This window comes from Hylobates moloch, unplaced genomic scaffold (genome assembly GCF_009828535.3).
Source record: "Hylobates moloch isolate HMO894 unplaced genomic scaffold, HMol_V3 SCAFFOLD_15, whole genome shotgun sequence".
Taxonomy (NCBI): Eukaryota; Metazoa; Chordata; class Mammalia; order Primates; family Hylobatidae; genus Hylobates; species Hylobates moloch.
The window spans coordinates 42,655,235-42,678,530 of NW_026652290.1; the positions used below are offsets into that span (position 1 = coordinate 42,655,235).

General features: G+C 48.1%; 1 long non-coding RNA gene across 1 annotated transcript in view; it reads right to left on the reverse strand.

Moving 5' to 3' along the window:
• Positions 1-3,975: 3,975 nt before the first annotated feature.
• LOC116483857 (uncharacterized) overlaps positions 3,976-23,296 on the reverse strand; it is a 43,270-nt gene continuing 23,949 nt past the window's right edge. Inside the window, exons 2-3 of the long non-coding RNA XR_004252378.1 lie at positions 8,288-8,414; positions 3,976-6,411 (exon numbers count right to left, since the gene is read on the reverse strand). This is a non-coding gene — a long non-coding RNA (uncharacterized LOC116483857). The remainder of the gene's footprint in view (positions 6,412-8,287; positions 8,415-23,296) is intronic.

Below are 23,296 nucleotides of genomic sequence, written 5' to 3' on the forward strand. Positions count from 1 at the left end.
TTGCAGCCCCAACTGACCAAGACGCTAAGGGCTTCACCGAAGGGGAGAGGCCAGGCAGGGTCCTGAGGCAAGGGTAGGAGCTTGCCAGCAGGTGGTGGTGAGGCCACAGAGTCCTGATTCAAGGCAGAGGCAAGAACTTCATGTTGGAGAGCCAGCCCAAGGCCGGGAGGCTGAGGGGAAACTGGGAGAAGTCAGGAAGGCTGGGTTGTAGGAAGCTAGCCATGGCCACTTGGATCCAGAGGGCCCCTCTACAGAGGGGAGAAAGGACAAGAGTCACACCAAGGTACCACACAGCCACCTGACATGGCACACCTGGCCAGGCGGGGGCTGCAAGAGCCGCCCATCTGGGCAGGGAGCCGCCATTCAGGACTGATATTGTTCACAACAGAGCTTGTGGTGGTGATGAAAACAGGGCTAACCTTGAGCTGGTTTTCTTTTCATTTTAAATTCTCTATAGACAATGCACCTCCTGCTTCCTGTGCTCAGGCCAGCCGCTCCCACCACCATTGGTTAAAAAATAATAACGCCGGGCACGGTGGCTCACGCCTGTAATCCCAGCACTTTGGGAGGCCGAGGCAGGCAGATCACGAGGTCAGGAGATCAAGACCATCCTGGCTGACACGGTAAAACCCCGTCCCTAATAAAAATACAAAAAATTAGCCGGGTGAGGTGGCAGGCGCCTGTAGTCCCAGCTACGCGGGAGGCTGAGGCAGGAGAATGGCGTGAACCCCGGGGGGGCGGAGCCTGCAGTGAGTGGAGATCACGCCACTGCACTCCGGCCTGGGCAACAGCAAGATTCCGTTTAAAAAAAAAAAAAAAAATACAGGCGTGGTGGTGGGCACCTGTGGTCCCAGCTACTCGGGAGGCTGAGGCAGGAGAATGGCATGAACCTGGGAGGCGGAGCTTGCAGTGAGCCGAGATCGTGCCACTGCACTCCAGCCTGGGCGACAGAGCGAGACTCCATTTCAAAAAAAGAAGAAGAATAACCTTTGGAACAGCCGGGTCATCCGGGCAGAGTGTTTGGTTTGGTCGCTGTTTTTTTGGGTGTTTGTTTTTTGTTCATTTCAGCCTGGATTCTTTAGTATATATAGGGTAACATTCCCTTAAGACAACTTAAATACAATGTCAGCCACACATGCAAGCCACATGGGTAATCCAGTAGCCATATTTTTTAAAAGTGAAGAGAAACAAATGAAACCAATTTTAACATTACTTTATTTCACTTAATATATTAAATATCTAAAAATTAGCATTTCGACATGTAATCCATAGAAAAACTATTCATGAGCTATTTTCCTTTGTTTTCTCTTTGAAATCTGGTGTAGGTTTTCAACTCGCCACCCACCTCCGTTTGACTCTCCACCCTTCCAGCGCCCAACAGCTGTGTGCAGCAAGCGGCCTGGGACAGGACGGCACAGCCCGGCGCCTCTAAAATGAGCCCAGATCAAGCTGTGGCCACTCAGACTACATGAGTCACTTTGAGTTTTTGGTCTGCTTGTTTTTGTCATCCAACAGGACCTTCACTGAGTCAGCAGGCATGTGCCAATGAGCCCTAAATATTAAGAACACATTGACATGATTCCCAGGGTAGCAACATCTCCTTACTTGAAAAGCACAACCCAAACGCAGGCCTTGCAAAGGTGGAGTAGCTGATGCTGAGAGAAGAGCTGCTTCCTCCGCTTTCATCAGCACCATAATCAAAAGGCATGAGAGGCTGCAGCTGAAGGGAGGGGAGGGATGTGGTCAAGACCAGGAGTGATCAGCTGGGACCTCTACACCCAGCGTTCAGTGCGGACATGGGTCTCTCTGCTTTCCTGTTCTCTTTAGCTCCACTGTTCGTTTTTTAAAAAATTTTATTATTATTATACTTTACGTTTTAGAGTACATGTGCACTCTCAGCAAACTATCTCAAGGACAAAAAGCCAAACACTGTTCATTTTTAAAGCTGTGCTGCATCATGTCGGTAAAGGAACTGGTCCTAAGGTCAGCCCAGGGAAAAGCATGTTAATAGATCCTCCAGACCTCAGGTTCTAAAGAACTGAGCAGCATTTTCCTAAGATGCCTCATGAGCCACCTAAGCCACCGGGCGGGAAAGCCTGCCAAGTCTTCTTCAGGGCCAGAAGCAAGGTTTCACCACACGGGCCCCTCCACAATGGCCCAGGGACTCACATTCTACGGAGCTGGAGCTCTCCCCTGGGCTGCAGCACCCATCTGGCGGCTGCTCCGGCTCAGAAGGAGACGAGCCTGGAGGGTCATCCATGGAAACTCCACACTGCCTCCTGGGCACTTGCTTCTTTCTTCTGACCCCCAAAACATACATATACAGGACTCTTCGGCTCTTAGAACAGCTATGATAATCCCTGCAAGGAGAGACCGGGTTACAGAAAGCACAAAAGTGGTCAATTTGCAAAGGTTCCCAAACCTTGGCAAGTTCTTCTAGTTCCTGACTTCAACCTGGGATGGAAGATGGCAACTTGACAGGACCCAGGGACGGATTTTGAAATGAAATGTTGCATACTACAGAAAAGCCCTGTGAATATAATCCCACCTTTGGCCTCATTGTTGACTCTATCAAATCCTAACATGTTTATGGATTTGATTCATATTTATTTTTAAGACATGGACAATTATAGGTACTATGATATAATAAAGTATAATAAAAATAATAGGTTTGTGCGTGCTGGTGTATCCTTCCCCCAATGTCTGTGTGTGTGCACACATGCACATACAGGCACATGCATTCATGTGCATACACACACACACACACACACACACACACACACACAGGCAGTGAGTAAGCCCTCAGATCCGGCCTCTAGCCTGGGAAACTCCTCGTTCTGTACAGGCTGTAGAGACCACTGACCATGGAGCTTGTTTGAGAAACTAAAGACGTAAAAAGGAATATAAGCCAGTGGGGTGCAGTGGCTCACACCTATAATCCCAGCAGTTTGGGAGGCCAAGGTGAGTGGATTGCCTGAGCTCAGGAGTTTGAGACCAGCCTGGGCAACACGGTGAAACCTCATCTCTACTAAAATACAAAAAATTAGCTGAACATGGCGGCGTGCGCCTGTAATCCCAGCTATTCAGGAGGCTGAGACAGGAGAATCGCTTGAACCCGGGAGGTGGAGGTTGCAGTGAGCCAAGATTGCGCCACTGCGCTCCAGCCTGGGTGACAGAGCAAGACTCCATCTCAGAAAAAAAAAAAAAAGGAATCTAAGCCGTTCACTTTATCCTTAAACTGGGCTACATGCTTTGTGCTGTTTGTCTGCTGTTCCTCAGTAAAAAAGTGAACATCACCTTAACCAAGCGTGTGTTCTTACTCACTCCAGTCCTCAAACACTGACCAACCTGCCACAGTGTCATATATATATATATATATATATATATATATATGTCTCCTGCAACTTGTGGTTAGGCCCAGCTTTATCGGTAATTAACATTGTGTAACTGTGCCTCAATTTACATGTCTATCCTCTTTCCAGTGAACATTTAGGTTCTTTCCTTTTCCTGAACTAAACAAAGCTACAATTATTAACATTGTTTACGGCCGGGCACACTGGCTCACACCTGTAATCCCAACACTTTGGGAGGCCGAGGCGGGCGGATCACTTGAGGTCAGGAGTTTGAGACCAGCCTGACCAACATGTGAACATGACCATGTCTCTATTGAAAATACAAAAATTAGCCAGGTGTGGTGGTGAACACCTGTAATCGCAGCTACTCGGGAGCCTGCGGCATGAGAATTGCTTGAACCCGGGAGGCAGAGGTTGCAGTGAGCCATGATCGTGCCACTGCACTCCAGCCTGGGTAACAGAGCAAGACTTCATCTCAAAAAACAAACAAAAAACATTGTTTATCAGTGCTATCGTGAAACACTTTTGATTTCAGGTGATCTGATGTAATTGAAAGGTGTCTCACTGTGGTTTTTATTTGCCTTCTGATTCTAGCACAGCTGAGGATTTTTTTTTTTTTTTTGACAGGGTCTCACTCTGTCACCCAGGCTGGAGTGCAGTGGTATGATGGTGGGTCACTGCAGCCTCAACCTTCTGGGCTTAGGTGATCTTCCCACCTCAGCCTCCTGAGGAGCTGGGACTCCAGGCACATGCCACCACACCCGGCTAAGTTTTTATAGAGATGGGGTTTTGCCATGTTTCCCATGCCAGTCTCGAACACCTGGGCTCAAGTTATCCTCTTGCCTTGGCCTCCCAAAGTGCTGGGATTACAGAGGTGAGCTGCTGCGCCCAGCCACAGCTGAGGATCCTTTCATAGGCCACTGATCATCCTGCTTTCTTCTATGAATTGCCTGTCATGCCCTTGGTATGGACAGCTTTTTAACGTAGGAGTGTCATGCCTGACACGGTAAAGGAAAGATCCAGTATCTTCCAATGGGAATGTCTTCCCAGCAGAATGACCCCAACAAAGGAGGCATTCGGTAAAGGCATGGATCACCCCAAGAGCCAGAGGATTTGTTCAGTCGGCACCTGAGCCTCCTCTTGCAGGTGTTCTAACAGAATGGGGCCAAATGTTGACTTCAGTTGCAGCGATCCCTCTGCACAGTCCCTTTTAGGAACCTAAAACCTTTGCAGGTGAAAATGACATGTTTTCAAAGTGAACACATGCATCAGCAGGTTGCGCTGAGGGAAAACTATTTCTATTCGCTTTCTGTGGCAGCCAAGACAAATTACACAAAATGTTGACGTAAAAAACGAAAGTGTATTATCTCACAACTGTGGAAGCCAGAAGTCCAAAGTCAAGGTACTGGCAGGGCCGTGCGCCCTCTAGAAACAGCACGCGGAAGTTGCTCTTACCCCTTCCAGCTTCTGGTGGTTGTCGGCCTTCCTTGACTTGTGGCTGTGATGCTCCGGTCTCTGCCTCCCTCTTCACAGGCCCTTCTCCTCTGTGTGTCTTGTATAAGACACTTGCCATTGTGAGATTTTTATGAAGGGAGTGTGTGTGTGTGTGTGTGTATGTGTGTGTGTGTGTGTGTGAGACAGAGAGAGAAAGGCTGAAGGAGGGTGAAGGAAGGGCTGGTATTTTAAGCCATCCATGATCTTTTCACTGCTCTGCTGTGTGACCTGGGCCCGTTAGTTCACCTCTGTGAACCTCCTCTTCTCCACGCTATGAACTGGAGCCATGACCACCAGCTCTCGGAGTCAGGAGCATTGATGTGGGTGTGAAAGCACCTGGCATGTGGTCATTACTCAACACATAACTTTGAACTTTGCTCTTTTAAAGGAAAGATGCTTACAGTCTGGAGGGAAGAAAAGATTCAGTGCTTAAAATAATAGCGAACATTTCCGTGTGTCCGAAGCTGTTCCCAGCATATTACATGTATTCATTCACTTTATCCTCTTCATGACTCTATGAGACAGGCGCTACGATCCTCCTCATTTTGCAGATGGGGAAACTGAGGCCCAAGGTCACAGAGCTGCTGCATGTTAGGCTGTCTCTTGGGAGAAGGAATGTGCTAAGGGAGGAGAAAGAAGCTCAGTGTGGACTTGAGGACTCAAAGAAAGAGAATTGCTCTGGTTGGAGAAATGCAGGAAGAAATTCAGGAAGGCTTCAGGACCTTGGTGACCATTGACATTCATGGAGGTGGGTGTGAAGTGAAAGCCTTTGAGGTCCCTGCCCATGGACAGAGGAGTCTGCTCTTCACAGCAGTTTCTACTGTCACACCTCCCTCATCTTCACTGGCCTTTCCAGAGCTTCAGGGAAGCAACCTTGACCCCGACCCCCTCCAACAGGGAGGAGGTGATTCAGCCAGGCCAGATGTCAGAGCCCAAATGTCCTTTCCCAAGGATAATAATTGTGGTTATTGTCCAAACTCAGACACTTTGGTGGGGTGGGAGTTGTAACCATTAAGCCAGGATAAGAGGTGTCATCCGCGACTATCTCAGCAAACCAGGTCAGAGAGTCACCTTGTCACTTTAGCAGCAGCTGCCTGAACCTATAGAACATAAACTGCAGCTCGACAGGCCCCTCCTGGACAGACAATGTGTTCAAGAGGAGTTTCGGGATAGTGGGGATCCCAGGTAAATGTGGCCCTAACCAAATAGAATTGGGTGACAAGAGAGCCTGGAGAAATCCTGTGCAGGGGCAGCAGGGAGAGGCAAAGGCACCCGCCTGCCCAGACATGCCTTCTTAACACACCCCGCACCTCCCTCTGTGTTTTAGAGATAACAAAAGGCCAAAGGCAAAGATCTGAGTGGATGCCTCAAAGAAGATATATAGGTGGCAAATCAGCAGATGAAAAGATATTCCACATCACATGTCATTAGAGAAATGCAAATTAAAACAACAATGAGACACACCTACTGGATACTACACACCTATCAGAATGGCCCAAATCCAGGGCACAGATAGCAGCAAATGGCGGTGAGGATGTGGAGCAATAGGAATTCTCATTCATTGCTGTTAGGAAGCAAAATGTGCAAACTCTGTGAAAAACAGCTTGGTGGTTTCCTTCAAAACTAAACATCCCCTTACCACACAATCCAGCAATCACACTCCTTGGTATTTGTGCAGATGAACTGAAAACTAATGTCTGCACAGAAACCTGGGCACACATGTTTATAGCAGCTGTGTTTATCATGGCCAAAACTTGGAAGTAACCAAGATGTCCTTCAGTAGGTGAAGAGATAAATAAACTGGTACATCCCGGCCGGGCATGGTGGCTTACGCCTGTAATCCCAGCCCTTTGGGAGGCCGAGGTGGGCAAATCACTTGAGGTCAGTTTGAGAGGCCAAGGTGGGCGAATCACTTGAGGTCAGGAGTTCGAGACCAGCCTGGCCAGTATGGTGAAATCCCATCTCTACTAAAAATACAAAAATTAGCCAGGCGTGTTGATGGGCACCTGTAATCCCAGCTACTCAGGAGGCTGAGGCAGGAGAATAGCTTGAGCCCGGAAGGTGGTGGCTGCAGTGAGCTGAGATCCCACCACTGCACTCCAGCCTGGGTGACAGACTGAGACTGCATCTCAAAATAAATAAATAAATAAATATATATATATATATATATGTATATATATATATATGTGTATATATATATATATCCAGACAATGGAATATTATTCAGCACTAAAAACAACTGAGGTACCAAGCTATGAAGTGAAATAGAGGAAACGTAAATGCTTCCAATTATGTGGCATTATGGGAAGGACAAAACAATGTAGACAGTAAAAAGATCAGTGGTTGCCTGGGATTGGAGGAAAGGACAGATGAACAGGAGGAGCATGGGGGATTTTAGGGCAGGCAAGCTATTCTGTTAAAATGGTGGACGCATGTCATTACATGCTCTCCACACCCATAGAATGTACAACACCAAGAATGAACCCTAATGCTAACACTGGGCTTTGGGTGATGATGATGTGCCCATGGGGGTTCATCAGTTGTCACAAATGGATAACCGATGGGGGATGTAAGTAGTTGGGGAGGCTGTGCATGTGCTCAGGCAGGAGGGACATGGGAAACCCCTGTACTTGCCTCTCAATTTCGCTGGAAACTAACACTTCTCTAAAAAAAAAAAACTATTTTTTGAAACTACCATCTTAAACAAAAAGAGGAGGCCCCAGGTAAAAGACCTCAACCCATAACTTTCCACTGAGAAGGGACTTTCTCACTGGTGGAAGGAGGACACACCGGGTCATTATTTGAGTAATCCAGGCAGGAGACCCTGACTGGATTGAGTAATCCAGGTGTCTGCTTCAGCCATGAGACAGCCTCAGGTGAAAATAGCTTTGCGGTTGTTTTTCTTCTTTTCACCCGATGGGTCTTTGGGGGTTTGTGGCATGCCCCAAGTAACAATGAACTCTCAGTTCCCCTTTCTCATTCTCCCCAGGGAGCCGAGGTGCCCTGCAGGGAGAGTGGCCACCTGCACCAGGTGTGAGAGGAGCTGCACCTGGACCCAGGCCCTGCATCCTCGTCCTGCCTCTGCATCCAGCATCCCTGCAGGAAGCCCTGCCTGCAGAAGGGCCGAAAAGTAGCCTTGCTGTGAAAGTGCTTGTGTGTTCCTGAGGGGAGAAGCAAGTCACAGTCAGGGCACTGGTTCCTGTCATCCGGTGCAACACAAAGCAGGCCCCAGGACATGGGGTGCAGACGGGAGCACAGAGAGGGTGGGTGCTACTGGGGTGCACAGGCAGCTTGAGGAGGATGGAGATGGCAAACTTCCCTTCATCATTCCAGGGCCACATTTAGGGCTGGAGGACCAGCAGGTCCCCAAAGCCTCCAATGCTTCTGGAGGCCAGTGGCGAGCAGTGTCCAGGGACCCCACAGCCACCACTGAGGCTCACCTGCTCATCCCTCAGCTGGGTGTCCACTGGCGGCCACACTTCAGGTCTCCAGGACACGGAGTTTGGGCTTCTCTCCCGAGCGGATGTTATCCAAGTGCCCTCGGCATCCCACGGATTTGTTTTGTCTCTGAGGGAAGAATTAAGGAGTATTAGTATGATATCAGAAAATTGCTAATTATGGTGAAGAGCTAACATGGCGATCTGGAAACTTGTGGAGCTCTAGTTATTGATGACAGAAGAGGAAAACATTTGACAATTTTGTGCTGCACCCAGGTTCTCAGGAGGCGGCAAGAGAGGAGACTTGGCGCTGTGCCATGCTCAGAACCCCTGGTCCTAGAGACGCTGCTTTTCCCATGGGAGTTCACAGCAGAGGCAGTCAGCTGGGAAGCTCAGGATGGAGTGAAGAGCAGAGGCAGCTAGTGAAGAGCAGAGGCAGTCAGCTGGGAAGCTCAGGATGCAGTGAAGAAGGAGAGCAACTTGGGGTGCTTGGGTTGCAGAGATCTAATGCCCCAAGAGAGACTGGCTGTGGCCTGTGCCCACCCCAAACTCACACACACTGTTGTGCTCACACACATGTACACACTCACACACATTTCAACACTTGCATGCCCAAGCTCACACACCACACTCACATGCCTTAGTCACACACGCATACACACATTAACACACATACACACTCCCATTTGCACATCCACACACACACAGTTATGCACCACAAACTCCCAAGTTCACACACCACTATCACACACATATCTTCACACACACACACTCACATACACACTCTCACACATGGACACACTGACACACTCTCCATTACGCACCTGCCCTTTCTCACACACACGCACAAACACACACACTTCAAGCCGAATTAGAGCTCTTTTTTTGGTCCCACAAAGAAAACAGTAACCTCAGCATCTTGGTCTCAACGAGAACTGGGTACATGATCCCATCCAACCACAAGGGGGAAAATGAGGAAATGGGTCCTCCATGTCCTCAGACACTGGAGAACAAAAGTATACGCCAGCTTTAATGGGCACCACACATGAACAGGAGGGATCGAAACAGAAAAGGGGTTCCTCCTGATGCGTGGCATTGACAGAGCCCAGTTCTGCCTCATGCCAAGCACCACCTTGCCCCTTGATGATGGAAAATGGTTGCATGTCTTGTTTCCTGGCCCCCATCTCTGTCTTGGTACAGAGTAAAGACTTGTGCCTCCCTTCTAAAGACACAAGTCCCACTAAGCTGACCCACCAGCTGACAGTTGAAGCCATGCCATCTGCTGACCAAGTTCCCCAAGACTCCTTGAGACTCAATTTCTGAAGAGGGTCTCCTGGGAATTTCCTGTCTCCATGCTCTGCCCAGCTGTTGGGACACCCATAGCCTCTGTGGAGCCTCTTGACCTGACAGCAGGGCTGGATGACTGGCCATCTCTTGACTGTGCCAGCACCTCTACTGCCATGTTCTGCCTGGGGGACTGGATTTCCTTCTGGCCCTGGCAGAGGGGACTACCCCTAGGATCTGTCCCACCCCAGAGCTGGAGTCCTCCCAGTCTACGAGGGTCAGCCCATATGACCAGCAGGCTCCTAAAACATGAAGGCCTTTCATTTAGAGAGCTCAATGAAGGATACGACCAGAGAAATGAGCATCAAGGCTGAGATGAGGGAGCCACACTGGGATACAGCCTAAATTAGTTTTGACCCCCCTGCAAATCCTTCCTTGTTCCTTCTCTCAGTTAACTGAAAACCCAATAGCAGTTCAGTTCAATTCAGCAGCTGAACACTGAGCCAGGCACTGTATAAACACCTGGGACCAGCAGTGAGTAAAAGACTAAAAAACATGGCCTTTGCCCTGTGGGATTTGTAGTCTATGGGGAAGATGGATATTAAGCAAGTGTGAAAGTATGAAAAACCTATGTGTGTGTGGGTGGGTGTATTAGAGCTCTATAGAAGCACATACAAAATGGAGAAATTATCCTAGTCTAGTGGCTCAGGAAAGAGCCTCTTAGGAAAATGGCATTTAATATGAAACTCAAAGTACGTAACAGTGTTTGGCCAGAGAAACAGGGTGTGTGGCTTAAAGATGGTCACAAGATTAAAGACACACATTAAAGGTCACACATTCTTTGCTCCTCCATTCTCTGAAAGAGTCAAATTCCTAGTCCTCTTCCCCTGGATTCTGGGCTGGCCCTAGCCTTTGCCTGTAGAATGAGGTAAAAGTGACTTTCTGGGTCTTCTGAGGCTGAGTCATGAGAAGCCTTGAGCTTCTGCCCAGACCTTTCAGAAAACATGCCCAGGTGAAACCAGAGGCTGTGTAAGGAGTACAGCTATCTGAGACCACCATGCTGTGAGGAAGCCCAAGCTAGCCTTGTGGAAAGGCAGCATGGAGAAAGGAATACCCAACTGGACCCCTGTTGTTCCTGCCACCCCAGCAGAGCCCAGGCAAGTGAGTAAGGAAGGCTTTGATGGTTCCAACCCCAGCCACCCTCTGACTATAACTGCGGGAGAAACCCTGATTGGCAACCACCTATATAAGCCCAGTCAACCAACAGAATTGTGAGAAATAATACTAAGTTATGCTTTAAACCACTGAGTTTTAGAATAATTTGTTCTACTGCTATAGATAACTGAATAAAGGAGTGGAAAAGAATTCCAAGTGGGGCCGGGCGCGGTGGCTCACGCTTGTAATCCCAGCACTTTGGGAGGCCGAGGCGGGCGAATCACGAGGTCAGGAGATCGAGACCACGGTGAAACCCCATCTCTACTAAAAATACAAAAAACTAGCCGGGCGTGGTAGCAGGCGCCTGTAGTCCCAGCTACTCGGAGAGGCTGAGGCAGGAGAATGGCGTGACCCTGGGAGGCGGAGCTTGCAGTGAGCGGAGATTGCGCCACTGCACTCCAGCCTGGGCGACTTAAAAAAAAAAAAAAAAAAAAAAAGAATTCCAAGTGGGAATTTACCAGATTATCAGACCTCAACAATTTCAATAGAACCAGTCCTCAGGACCAGTGCAGTATCACCTCGGATAGGACAGACAGGTTTTTTATTTTGAGTTTCCGATTTTGGTGACCTCCCCTCTCACTTCCCATTATATGAATAGTCTCATGCCTGGTTTTCCCAATTTTTAGTAGAGACAGGGTTTCACCCTTCCTAAAATGTGAAGGTGTTTCTTTTAGAGAGGTCAAGGAAGGACATGACCAGAGAAATGACCAGCAAGGCTGTGATGAGGGAGCCACTCTGGGATACAACCTAAATTAGTTTTGATCCCCCTGCAAATCCTTCCTTGTTCCTTCCCTCAGTTAACTGAAAACCCAATAGCAATTCAGTTCAAGCTAGACTCATGGAAAGGCAGCATGGAGAGAGGGATACCCAACAAGTTCCCTGCTGTTCCTGCCACCCCAGCAGAGCCCAGGCAAGTGAGTAAGGAGGCCTTTGATGGTTCCAGCCCCAGCCACTCTCTGACTGTAACTGTGTGAGAAGCCCTGAGTGGAAACTACCTTTATCCAGTTATCTGTAGTGGTATAACAAATCATTCTAAAACTCAGTGGTTTAAAGCAATAATTTATTATTATTTCTCATAATTCTGTTGGTTGACTGGGCTTATATAGGTGGTTCCCACTCAGGGCTTCTTACACAGTTACAGTCAGATGTCGGCCAGGCTGTTCTCGAACTCCTGACCTCAAATGATCTGGCTGCCTCGGCCTCCCAATGTGGTGGGATTACAGGCATGAGCCACCGTGTCCGGCCCAGAGATAGACTTTTAATCCATCCACAGATGAACCGGGGAGAGGAATGATTCATCAACGTTTTGAAACTGTATTTAAGTTAGTTCGGAGATGGGTGCATTAAATTTCTCCTGGGGACAGGACCTATCATATTTAGAAAGCACCTGAGGACACTTTAGGAACCAGGGATTCACAATCGTGTTTTCTGAGCCAGCCATGATTATGCTGGGGAACTAACAACACATGCACCTAGCTGGATACAATGTAGATTCCTCAAAAGAAGAACCAAGGGAGGTCATAAGATTTGAGTTAAGAAATAGAGACTTCCTACTTACTCTGTGCTGATTTAGTTCATAAAAATAAGCATTTCCTCCTTGAGGTCTAAGAATGTGTGGGGCTGGGAAACATTTGGTAAGACTATGAAGAAAAGAACTGAAAACAAAAGTTTAGAAAGAGTTGACAGAGCACAGAGCCTGCTGGGCTCTCCTTGCATCTAGGTGGTCCCTGGGCCCTCGCGGGTGAAGGGCCCTGGCCCCGCTGGAGCCTGTCCAGGGCTGAAGGTGTCAGGTTGGGGTCTCCCAGGCCTCCTCAGAGCAGATGAATGAAGGTGGGGACAGAGGGCAGGGCAGACCCTGTCCAGATAAGAATGTTCTGTCCCTGGGGCACCCGCGCCTGCATCTCTCTGCATGTTTAGACCGCCTCTGCCTCCAGGTGGCACTCTGAGGCCACATCCTGCTTCTCCTGCTTTGAAACAGCCAGGCCACCCCCTCTGGCCTTCAGCCAGTGTCTTCCAGAGAGCCCAAGCCAGGCCTGTCCTTTCGGGGTGAGGAAACCCCACACAGTGCTTTCCAGAAGTGGGGGAGACAGTAGCATAGCCTCCTGCCTCCTCTGGGTCTTGTCTGGGTTTCTCTATTCCTGAAGAAACAGAATTCACAACTCACCCTCTTCAGCCCATGAAACTGGAGTGTTTGTGAGAGGGCCAGGCCAGCACAGCGTTTTCTGTCTTCACCCCATCTGATATTCCAGCGTCCAGTGAAGGCTGTCTCCAGAGCCTGGGGGCGCAGGAGGCCGCCCACTCTTGTTCCCCTCCACCTCACGTTCTTTCCATCAGACCTCATTTGCCGGTTGCTGGAGTTCTGAGCACACAACACCCACCTCGGACAGCTGCCTCATCTCCTGGGCAGCCCACACCACTTCAGGAATGAGGTGGCCGACCGTGCATCCCCAGTGCGGCCCGACAGAGGGAATTTGAGTGCATGAAGCAAGGGGACAGCTGTTCCTGCTCCGTGGGGAGTCCCTTTTCAGCTCACACCCAGTCAGCAAATGACTCTTCTCTACAAAGAGGCAGAGGATGAACTTCCTCTCTAGTTTTGGCAGCAGAGGCCGTGAGACCCACGGCGAGAGGCCAGAGCTGTGCAGGCTGCAGGGGGCACCAGCTCAGGGATTCCGAACGGAGGAAAGTACTTTCCAGAGAGTACTGCAGGGGATCAAGCCTTCTCCACAGTCCCGCCAATAAAACCCCTGGGGCTCAGCCTAAACCCGATCCTAGAAATGACATCCCAACACAAGCTTTGCAGGATAAGTAAAATCTAGAGAGGAGAAAAGGCAGAGCCAGGCAATGAGAAATACAGGTGGTCTGGACCAGCTCAGGAAAGACACAGCACCTTTTCCACGTGCAGTGAATGATGTTCTCATGTTTGCTGGTGTGAGGAATTGAACATTAATATCAGGAGCATTCTGTGTTACCTACAGCTGACTTTATGTTATGTTGAAGTCAACTGGATGACAAACTGTCTTTTGTCTTCATTCTAAAGCAAAGACACTAACTATTCCTTTCATTGTCTTTAGGGACACTCAACGTTAATTAAAACTCTTCTGGGGTTCGTCATGAATATAGTTCTAGTTCGGGCACCCAGAGGACCCAAATGAAGCAACCGCCACACTTATGGAGCACTGCTCTGAGAAGCCACGTTCCTGCCTACTTCTCCATGGCTGTGAGCGTATGGCAGAAAACGCATGGAAACACCCTGTCTCAGCCTGATTTCCCCTAAAGTACATCCCGAGAAAAGGGCTGATGGGATTGAGGTTTATTCAGGGATGCAATCCCCAACAGCAGGAGTGAGGGGCAGGAGAGAGGGCAGGGAGGAGAGGCATTATAGAATTGGGCACCACAATGGGTCATAGATGCTCTCAAGAATCTCCTGAACCTGCCAATTGAAAAACCAGGGAGCACAATGACTCCCCTCTCATCCTCCCAGGTCAAGGGGCTCCTCCCAGGGTATGAACTCTGCTGCACTCCCAGGTGACAGGGATGTGAAGCAGTTTCAGGCACCCCACACCTGGGCATCACAGGGAGGTCCTGAGGCAGGGTACTGTCAGTTCTTCACTCCGGGGTGAAGGTGGTTGCCACCAGATGGGACCTAGTTCCTGCCCCAGTGGTGAGGCCGCAGAAGCTGGGTTGAGTTACAAGAGATGTTATCCACACAAGCACGGACCACCGTGGGGAACGGGTCAGTGTTTAGACCACAGTTCTCCATAGAAAGAGTGTTATGAATAAACAATGACTAGTGTAGCTTGTAGTCAAGTCCACAAACAACTTGAGCCCCCTTCTGAGTAAACTGCCCTGGGAAAAACATCAAGGCTCTTGTGTTGAAAGTCAACAGAAAAGGAATCATCTGGAGTAGAATAGTATGTTTAATGTTCATCGTGGATGCTGGCGCTTGAGGAAAGCAGGCTTCCTTGGAGAAATGGAATGAGGTCGTTAGAGACAGCACTGAGACTGAAAGGTGCTTCTGGGTATCTTCCAGAACTTTAGAAATGGAAGGCCCGGGAGCATCATTGCATTGACCTCCCCAGCAAAACACGGGCATGTGCTTTTCCTCAATACACTTTGATCACCAACGCCACATCCACATTGTTCGCCCCTGATTTTGGTTAGTATTTAGCTCCCAAACAGAAGGAAGAGAGGGACTGAAAATGGATAGAGATTTTCCTGGAGAAACTCCTTTGAGTTGCAAGAGAATGAGAAGGAGGAAGAGATTAGAGAATAAAGATGGGCGAGTGTGAGGGAGGATGCCTGTGGGATGCCTGTGCGATGAACTAGCTGTGCACATCACTCACTGGTCACTAAAGACAAGAGGGCCATGGTGGAGGATGGGAGGTGCATGGCACAGACTGGCTCCTCTCAGAAGGATGGACGGAGTGAGGAGGGAGCCAGCCATCAGGAGTTGGTAGGAGGGGACACCATTGACCCCAGGAGCTGGGTTGCTGCCGATGGTGGGGCTAGCATGGCACAGGGCCGAGGACTAGGGCAGCAATTGTTTGTGTGAATGGAAAACATGTTGTTTCTTAGGAAGGTGGTGCAGCCTTGGGAACTCCAGTGGCTAGTTTGCATTTTTTAAAATGTTATGCTAATAATATGTCACTGCCACGGCGAAAAGGCTCTGGTCTTCCGTGGAGTCCAGATTCTATCCCTGAACTGTTCTTGCAGGTAAAGATTTATATAAAATGCTCAGAGGAGGCTGTAATAGATTTCAAGACATATTTCATAATATTTTCTAGCATGCCACTTGATGTCGCAGGCAGATTTATGAAAAGGCAGTATTTATTATACAATATTCATGTTTTATTAAATCTGATTACATTGCAGGAAAGAGAGAGTAGTGGTGGCAGCCTCCAGGCTGAGCTGGGGCTGAGTCCTCCGCCCCTACCTGATGCCAAGATGAGGACTCAGACATTGAATTGTGGGCTCTCAGCTCTGTCAATGTCTCCCTCGAAAAACCTGGGTGGAGAGGGGGGGCATCCCTTGTCTCTTCTGACTCTCACTCTGTAGGAAAAGAACCGTGCTTGCCCCTCTTCCCACCTGGGCAGGCAGGCGGTGGCCTGAGCAGAGTATTAATAACACATGGGGAGACAGAGGACCTCTCTCTTACCTGCGGGAGGAAGGAGTCTGGCTGGCTATCCAGCCTGCAGCCTGAAGCTTCTCTAAGGAGCCATACAGTGCGGAATTCATCCCTGGGGCTCAGCGCTCCCAGCTCCCCAGCCAACCTGCCCTCCTTGGAAACCTGAGAAGATTCACTTCAAACAGGCCTCCCTGGGCCACGAATCAAATTGGCCTGGCTCCCCTCTGATCTCCGGGAGTCTGTGAGCAGGGGGTCCCGGCAGCTGGAGTAACTCGACCCCTGCACAACCCAGGTTCTTTACTTTTCCTGGACAAGATTTATGCGGCAGGGTTTAGTCTTTACCGCAGATAGACATTCCCAGGAGAGGCCCTGAACTCCCCTGTACCACAGCCCCTCAGTCCCTGCAATCTAACTGGAAGATGGGCTTTTAGATAAAGTTGGGTTAATACCCAAGGAAAAGAGAATTTGTATGAGATTGAGGAATCGCTTTGCACAACCTGATGGACTGTGCTGACCCTTGGAGGGGAGGAAAACAAGGGGCTTTGTCAGCTGTGACAGTGTGAAGGAGTCAAGGCTTAGGCTCCGGAGATAAGAAAAAACAGATTTGAGCCCCGGCTACCTTGTGTACTGCTTGTGTGACCTTTGGCACTGACATCCTCTGTCTCAGTTTTCCTACCTGTATAAAAAGGAGGGTAACAACCTCATAGGGTTGCTGTGAAATAATGAATATTAAGCACAGCCCTGGCACAGAGAAAGAAGTCAATAACTGTTAGCCATTATTGAGAGGTCATTTAGTTAATTCATTTAAAGCCACAGAGCCAATGGCTTTGCTGTTGTTTGATACAGGTCATTACTGACCAGTGGACATGTTCCCATACAGAGGGGTGTCATCCAGGAAATGATGGGGGAACAGAGAAGCAGGCCCTGGCTGTGATTAGTCCCCACCCAACGCTAGGTCCACACTGGCCAATGCTTGAGGGCTAAGGATGTTAGAGTTAGGAGGGGGTGCTAAGTGATGTGAAATAATGAAATATCTTGTGCACAAAGCATCCCCGTGTGTCTGGGGGCTGCAGACATTTGCCACAGGAGGGCTGTGCCTCCTGTGGGTGCAGCTCTGCACTTCTCCATGGCGGGACCTAAGAACATGCTCAGGCTGCAGTGAATGCCCTTTTATTTACCTGGCGATGTCAGCTCCAGACAGCCTGGGCCTGGCTGCTGATCTGAATCCTAATCAGCTCCTCACGTCTCCCTCTCTTTAAGGACCCTGGGATGCTAATCACATCCCCAGGGAGGGGCTGCCGCTCTGCAAGCATCTGCAGTGGATGCAGGGCGGGACTCATTCAGCCTTTAGGCAGTGGCCAGGGAGAAAAAGGATTTTTTAACTTTGCCGACAGTTTCAATTAAAAAAACAAAACAGAATAAATACTTGTGTCTGTTGGCCATACTGCAGTGACATTTGTATTTTTTAAACAATTATTCAAAATTACCTTCTATGCAACCTCCATTTTAGTTTGTCTTTAAAGTTGCCCTTGTCTATCGATGTGTAACTCGGTGCCCCCAAGAAATTGTGACAACAGCCCTACACCTCACTCTAGGTTTCCCATACAAACTCTCAGGGGTTGTATTGGAGGAACGCCTTTTCTATACAGATACCTCGAGAAAGGACCAGGACTGTTATAAGAAGGGTTTTAATGTCCTTGGAATTGAATCCAGCCCTTCTTTCATTGAGTTTATATGTGCTACGGCACAGCTGGGTGGAAGAGGCCCTGCCCTCAGGGGCTTCCACTCAAAGCGAGATGCTAGATGGCTTCAGCCTTTCCTGCTGCCTGGGGCCGTGCTGGTCAGCTTTCCCTATTGGACACCCACCCCCTTCCCCAGCAGATAGTGCTGGGGTGCATCGTAAGAAAGGAGGTGACACATCTAGGGAGGAGGTTGTGGGAGGGGGAGGCCCATGGCTCCGTGACGCTCATGCCCCCAGTGGACGTCTGCCCTGCACTGCACCAGTCACCCGGCCCCTGGGAGACGGTAGATAATGACTGCAGGGACTCCTGAGGAGGTCTCCTTTCCCACCGCTACATTTATTCCATCAGAGTTTTTGTTTTGTTTTGTTTTTTGTTTTGTGTCTGTGTGGGGGGGTGTTTTTTTCGCCTAAGTCTAATTAAGTCTAATTGGTGCAGTCATTATGTCAGAGTGAATGTTATTATTTTAGTCAAAAGCAGTAAACTAGGAAAGACAGTCTGTATGCCAGCTTTCCTCTCTGTCCCAGGGCTAAGGTTTTTAGGAGAGGCCCAACAAGACCTGACCATTTATAGTTGTCATCAACTCAGACCTTCCAGGACCCCAGAGAACAAATAGAAAACGGACCCGTTGAGTTTTGCCTCCCACAATCTTAAGTGAAGCTGTGAAGGTTTGCATATCTAGACTATATCTACCTAGAGAGGGAAGATAGCGCTGCGTTCCTTTCCTCCTAGGAGCTGCTTGTCTACCCGGTAGGATTCCTCACCATCGAGTGCTGAACGCAGTAACGGGAGGGCAATGTGCATTTGTTGACTGAATGAATGAAATATTCAAGGTCTGTGTGTGACACACTGTACCATGTTAGTGCTGCATGAAGCAAATTAAACACAAGCCTCACCTTTGTTGAGCTCATGTCCTTCTCACTGCCTGCTGGCTGCTGGGTGACATGAGAAAACATACAGAAAATATACTTCCACCCAGCAAAATGCATATCTGATTACAGAAAAATCAGAAATGTCTGCAGATAGAGTGCGGGGTTTTATCAAGTCATCAAAGTAAACCATGTTTTGCAAAATTGCCACAAAACTGTGCATGTTCTCATGGCCCTAATTTAGAATATGTTCCTTAAACAAAGAACACCTTTGTTTGATTCCATTTGTTTTGAAGCCCATATTCTACAGATACATTCTTTTCCAGTATGATACAAAAATGTAAGAATGCTAAGTGGAAAAATTAGATCATTTTGTCAGATGCATAGATTTTCCAAATGGCAATTATATAGAAGACTAAAACATGGTTAAGGGTAATCAATATGCATTCAGTCTAATTATTATCTAATAGTTTGGGACCTTGTGCTTTGAGTATCATCTCCCTAAGGTGTTTGTTTCTGTGCTTATTTGAAATCTGTCAGTAAAGACAAGTATTTCCTACATAGGACGCACAACACCCCTCTCCATGGATGGTTCTTGGAAGGTTTCCTGAGAAGTAAGGGAAATGTCACAGAAAAGCCATGGTGATTTTGAGCTGAAATCACTAACTCTGGCTTTGCTGTATTATAATGTATAATAATTAGAAATAATTCTAGAAAGGCGGAAGCCATCTAGAATCTTGCCCTAACAGTTCTCTCACACCTGAGAACTGTTGTCCATGGCATAGGTTTCTCTGAGAAGGACTTTGAAAATGAGCTATTGCGTTCGTTTGCTAAGGCTGCCTTTACAAAGTACCACAAACTGAGCAATGTAAACTACAGAGAGGTGTTCTCTTGCAGCTCTGCAGGCTGGAGGCCCGAGACCAAGGCGTCAGCAGGTGTCCTTCTGAGGGCTGTGATGGAGAATCTGCTCCAGGCCCTTCTCTTTGGCTTCTAGGTAGCCGTCTTCATGTTCACACGGCATTCCCTCTGTATGTGGGTCTGTGTCCAAATTTCCCCTTTGTATAAAGTCATATGGATTAGGGGCCCATCCTAATCCAGTGTGATCTCAATAGGCCTATTTCCAAATGTGGTCACATTCTGAGGTACAGGGGTTAGGACTTCAGCCTGTGAATTTTGGGGGCCACACTTCAACTCATAACAGCTGTGGCAACAGCTGACTCTGATACAGTATTTGAGAGACTGAGGAAGGCCTCTCATTCTCCCTTCTCTCCTCTCCTCCCTGCCCCTCTGGGCTCTTTCCCTATCCTTCACCCACCAATATCTGAAAACCCTTAGAGACTTGTCCCTTTGCATCTTAAAGTTGGCTTGGTCTCCTGGGATCTCACCCAGATTGCAGTTATGCCCAGGAGAGGCAGCGATAAGCCGTTTCCAGTGAGCTCTTGACCGTCGTGGCTCTTAACCTCCATGTGTTAAGGTGTGTCCACACCTTCACTGCCAGGTCCAGCTTTCTGACTGGAAGGCTCGCAGCATACAAGAAAGCCATGGGGCACACTCAGTGGGATGGAGAAAGGGGTGGGAGATAGGTCTGGAAAGATCCAAAGGCAAAAATCAAAGGCAGCAATATCAGAGGAAGAGAAACCGAGCAGACCTGGGTTTGAATCTTGGCTCTGTTACTTCTGGATGGATGACTTGGACAAGTCACCTGACCTCCCGTCAGCTTGATGTGCTTATCGTCATACCTACCTGCAGGTAAGGCTGGCACAAAATGCCCAGGAAATACGTTATGGTGGTTCTAATATCCTCAACGACTTCATCATTCTCCCTGGGCCCAGCCCTTGCTGGCAGTAAAGGCGTAAGCTCTGCAATGCCTCAGAAGACTCAGCGGCTGTGAACTTGCCTTTGCCACAAAAGCTGCTCTTACAGTGAGAACAGGACCTGCAGCCCCCAGCTCCCCAGGCTCCTGATCCGCAGTTGAGTTCTGCATGCACAGCCAGGGCTGCACAGCTTCCTGAGCAGCGGGGAGGCTGTGGGCAGGAAGGGGAAATGAGAGTGGCCAAGGCTGTGCACACCTGGGCTGGATCAATGGCCACATTGTAGAGCCGGCCCTCTGGGACGGCCTGCAATGCCCACATCTATAGCTGTGTTAGTCATCGCCTCGCCAGGCCTTCGTTTGTTTTTCAAAATTTTGTTAGTGTGACTTGTACCTCCGGTAACTCATCTTTAACTGCCCTCCTTCTTATCTGACCCAGTTCGTACACCATTCATCTTTTCTTCTTCCTAATACCTTTGATTTTCTTTATGCTCTCCGTCTTAGTCTTGCTCTCTCCCTCTTTTTCTCTTTAATTTTCTTCAGTCAACTAGAGATGGGGAAGCAGACCACCTGGGATGAAGGAGAGAAAGTGCTGAAGGGGAAAAGGCCACCTAGCTACATTAAGCTGGGAAAGTCTGTTTAGCTGACTTTGAGGTCTGCTAGCTCTTGGGCACTCATCCTAGCAGACATGAGCAGCACCTTCCATTGCTAGGAGTATCATTTACCTAAATTCCACTTACCTGCAGCCTGAACCCATTTCAACTGGAGAAGTCCTTAAGAAGGTTGCCTTATCCAACCACATGTTGCAGATGAGAAAACCAGGACTCTGGGAAGCTCACAAATTAGTTGTTCAAAGACACATAACCAATTGCAACTCTTGATTCGAGGATCTAAATAAACTTTGCCACATAGACTTGCCTATACCTTCCTTTGTTTATTCACATGGGAAGTTTGTCTCTTAGAGCCTCTATGAAATATCACTTTGAATGCCCACATGTTTACAAATTTCATGAATAACCAACCCCTCCAGATAGCCATTGAATGGAAATGTGTTTCAGCCTACACTAAGATGGGCCCTGCCTTTTTCTTCTGATGACATGGTGCAAAGTTATGTAAAATTCCAAACCTTACAAAAATGTACGTAATCTTATTTCTAGGGACATGCTGCCAAAAATTGGTGCATAATTCTCCGTCTTCTTTTTTCACACTGATACTAACCCTCTTACTGTTGCCGTTGATTACTTTGGATGTGGACTCATACCGCCAATGCTGTTTGGAGCTTGTGTGTTTCACTTTACATGTCAGTAGGGACCTGAAGGTCTAACCCATTCTTAAGACGTGTGCGGTATTTCATCATTCGGCTGTACCAACATTTATTTAATCTTCTTCTTCAGAGTTCATTTGGGTTACTTTTACGTTTTTAATACTTTAAAGTCTTTAAACAAAGCCCCAAGGAACATTCTTGAGGCTTTAGAGGCTTAAATGTTAGAAGTAGAAATACAGAGTTAAAAGATTAGAACTTTAAACATTTCAGTAGATATTGCTAGGTTGCAAGCCAAGAAGGTGTACTGATTTACACTTGCACCAACAATGTACCTGGATGCCCATTTACTTCCTATACCCTCATCGATGCTGAACTTCATCAGCCCATTTTTACGTTGGTCAATTTGATAAGTGGAACAATATGTCATTGCAGTTTAATGAGCACATCTTGATTAGCCCTCGTTTCCTCTTCCTGGCCAGTCACTGCTTCTTGACTCTTCTCACCCCTTAATGCATATATACATGGGAAGTATCCACACATTTTTAGTCGATGTTTTAGTTAGCAAAACATAGCCAGAAGGCAGTAAGTGGCAAATTCACACCCTAAAGTTCAAAGTGGAGAGTAAGTGACTTTCAGACAAGCGGTACCATCACGCGCCTCCATTAGCCCAGCTACGTGTCTATAACCATGTTCAAAGCTCATAACCAAGACATTTTCTGGCTGCCTTGACACAATAGGGATGATATTAACTGGATGAGAGCACTGAAGAACAATTCTGTTTCACAGGCAGGTGTCTTCTCCAACCAGTCAGGCAGCCACCTCTACAATCACTCCGCGGGTGATGCCTCACATGAGGTAAAACTTGCAGGACCAACAGTGAGAAATGAACCTTGGCCCTGCTGGCCTGCACCACCTCAGCCTTTACTCATTTTTCACTCTGGCCTGTTGAGCTATTTCTCGTCACAGCATGGGGCATATGCTGGCTGGTCCCCAATAGACCTCATGTATGGCAGGTGCCAATGGCCATGAGAAGGAAGTTGCTGGGTGGATAGGTTCTGACTCTACCCTGGATCTGATTGGTTCTGGTGTTCATGGGGGTCCGCTCTGTTTGGATTCCCCAGACAACTTGACCTGCCCTTCCTCCCACCCTTTCTATTTTAACCTCATCTAACGACACCTGGAAATGAGCCAGTTCCAGAACTGGCAAGAAACCTGACTTGTCCAGGTGGCCACAAGACCACCCCCAAAGCCAGCTTGGACCTCTGCCCCTGAGTGGAACTGCTCATAAAACATGTTCTGTGTTTCTCCTCTCAGACACATATTTCTGAAATTAATATGTCACCACCCTCACTGGGATCACTGCCTGATGGAGGGTAAGGCTATGTATACTCACGTACCCAGCAACGATATCTGATTTATTTTTTTAAGAAAAATGCTCACATTTGTAGCACTACATATGTTTCTTTAATTTCCCTAGATTAGTTTTTGAGTACCATGTTGCTTTCATAGTACTCGGCCTAAACACAATTAAGCCTACTTTAAGAGTCACACTTGAAGAGTGTGAATAACATAACTCATTCAACCCCACTTATAAAAAGAGGAAACATGCGAGGTTCATTAGGGTTTCTTAGGTATTCATTTAAAAATTAATTACCAGTGTTTTTATACCCCATCAGATCCTTCCCAGCTCTCTTTAGAAGACATTC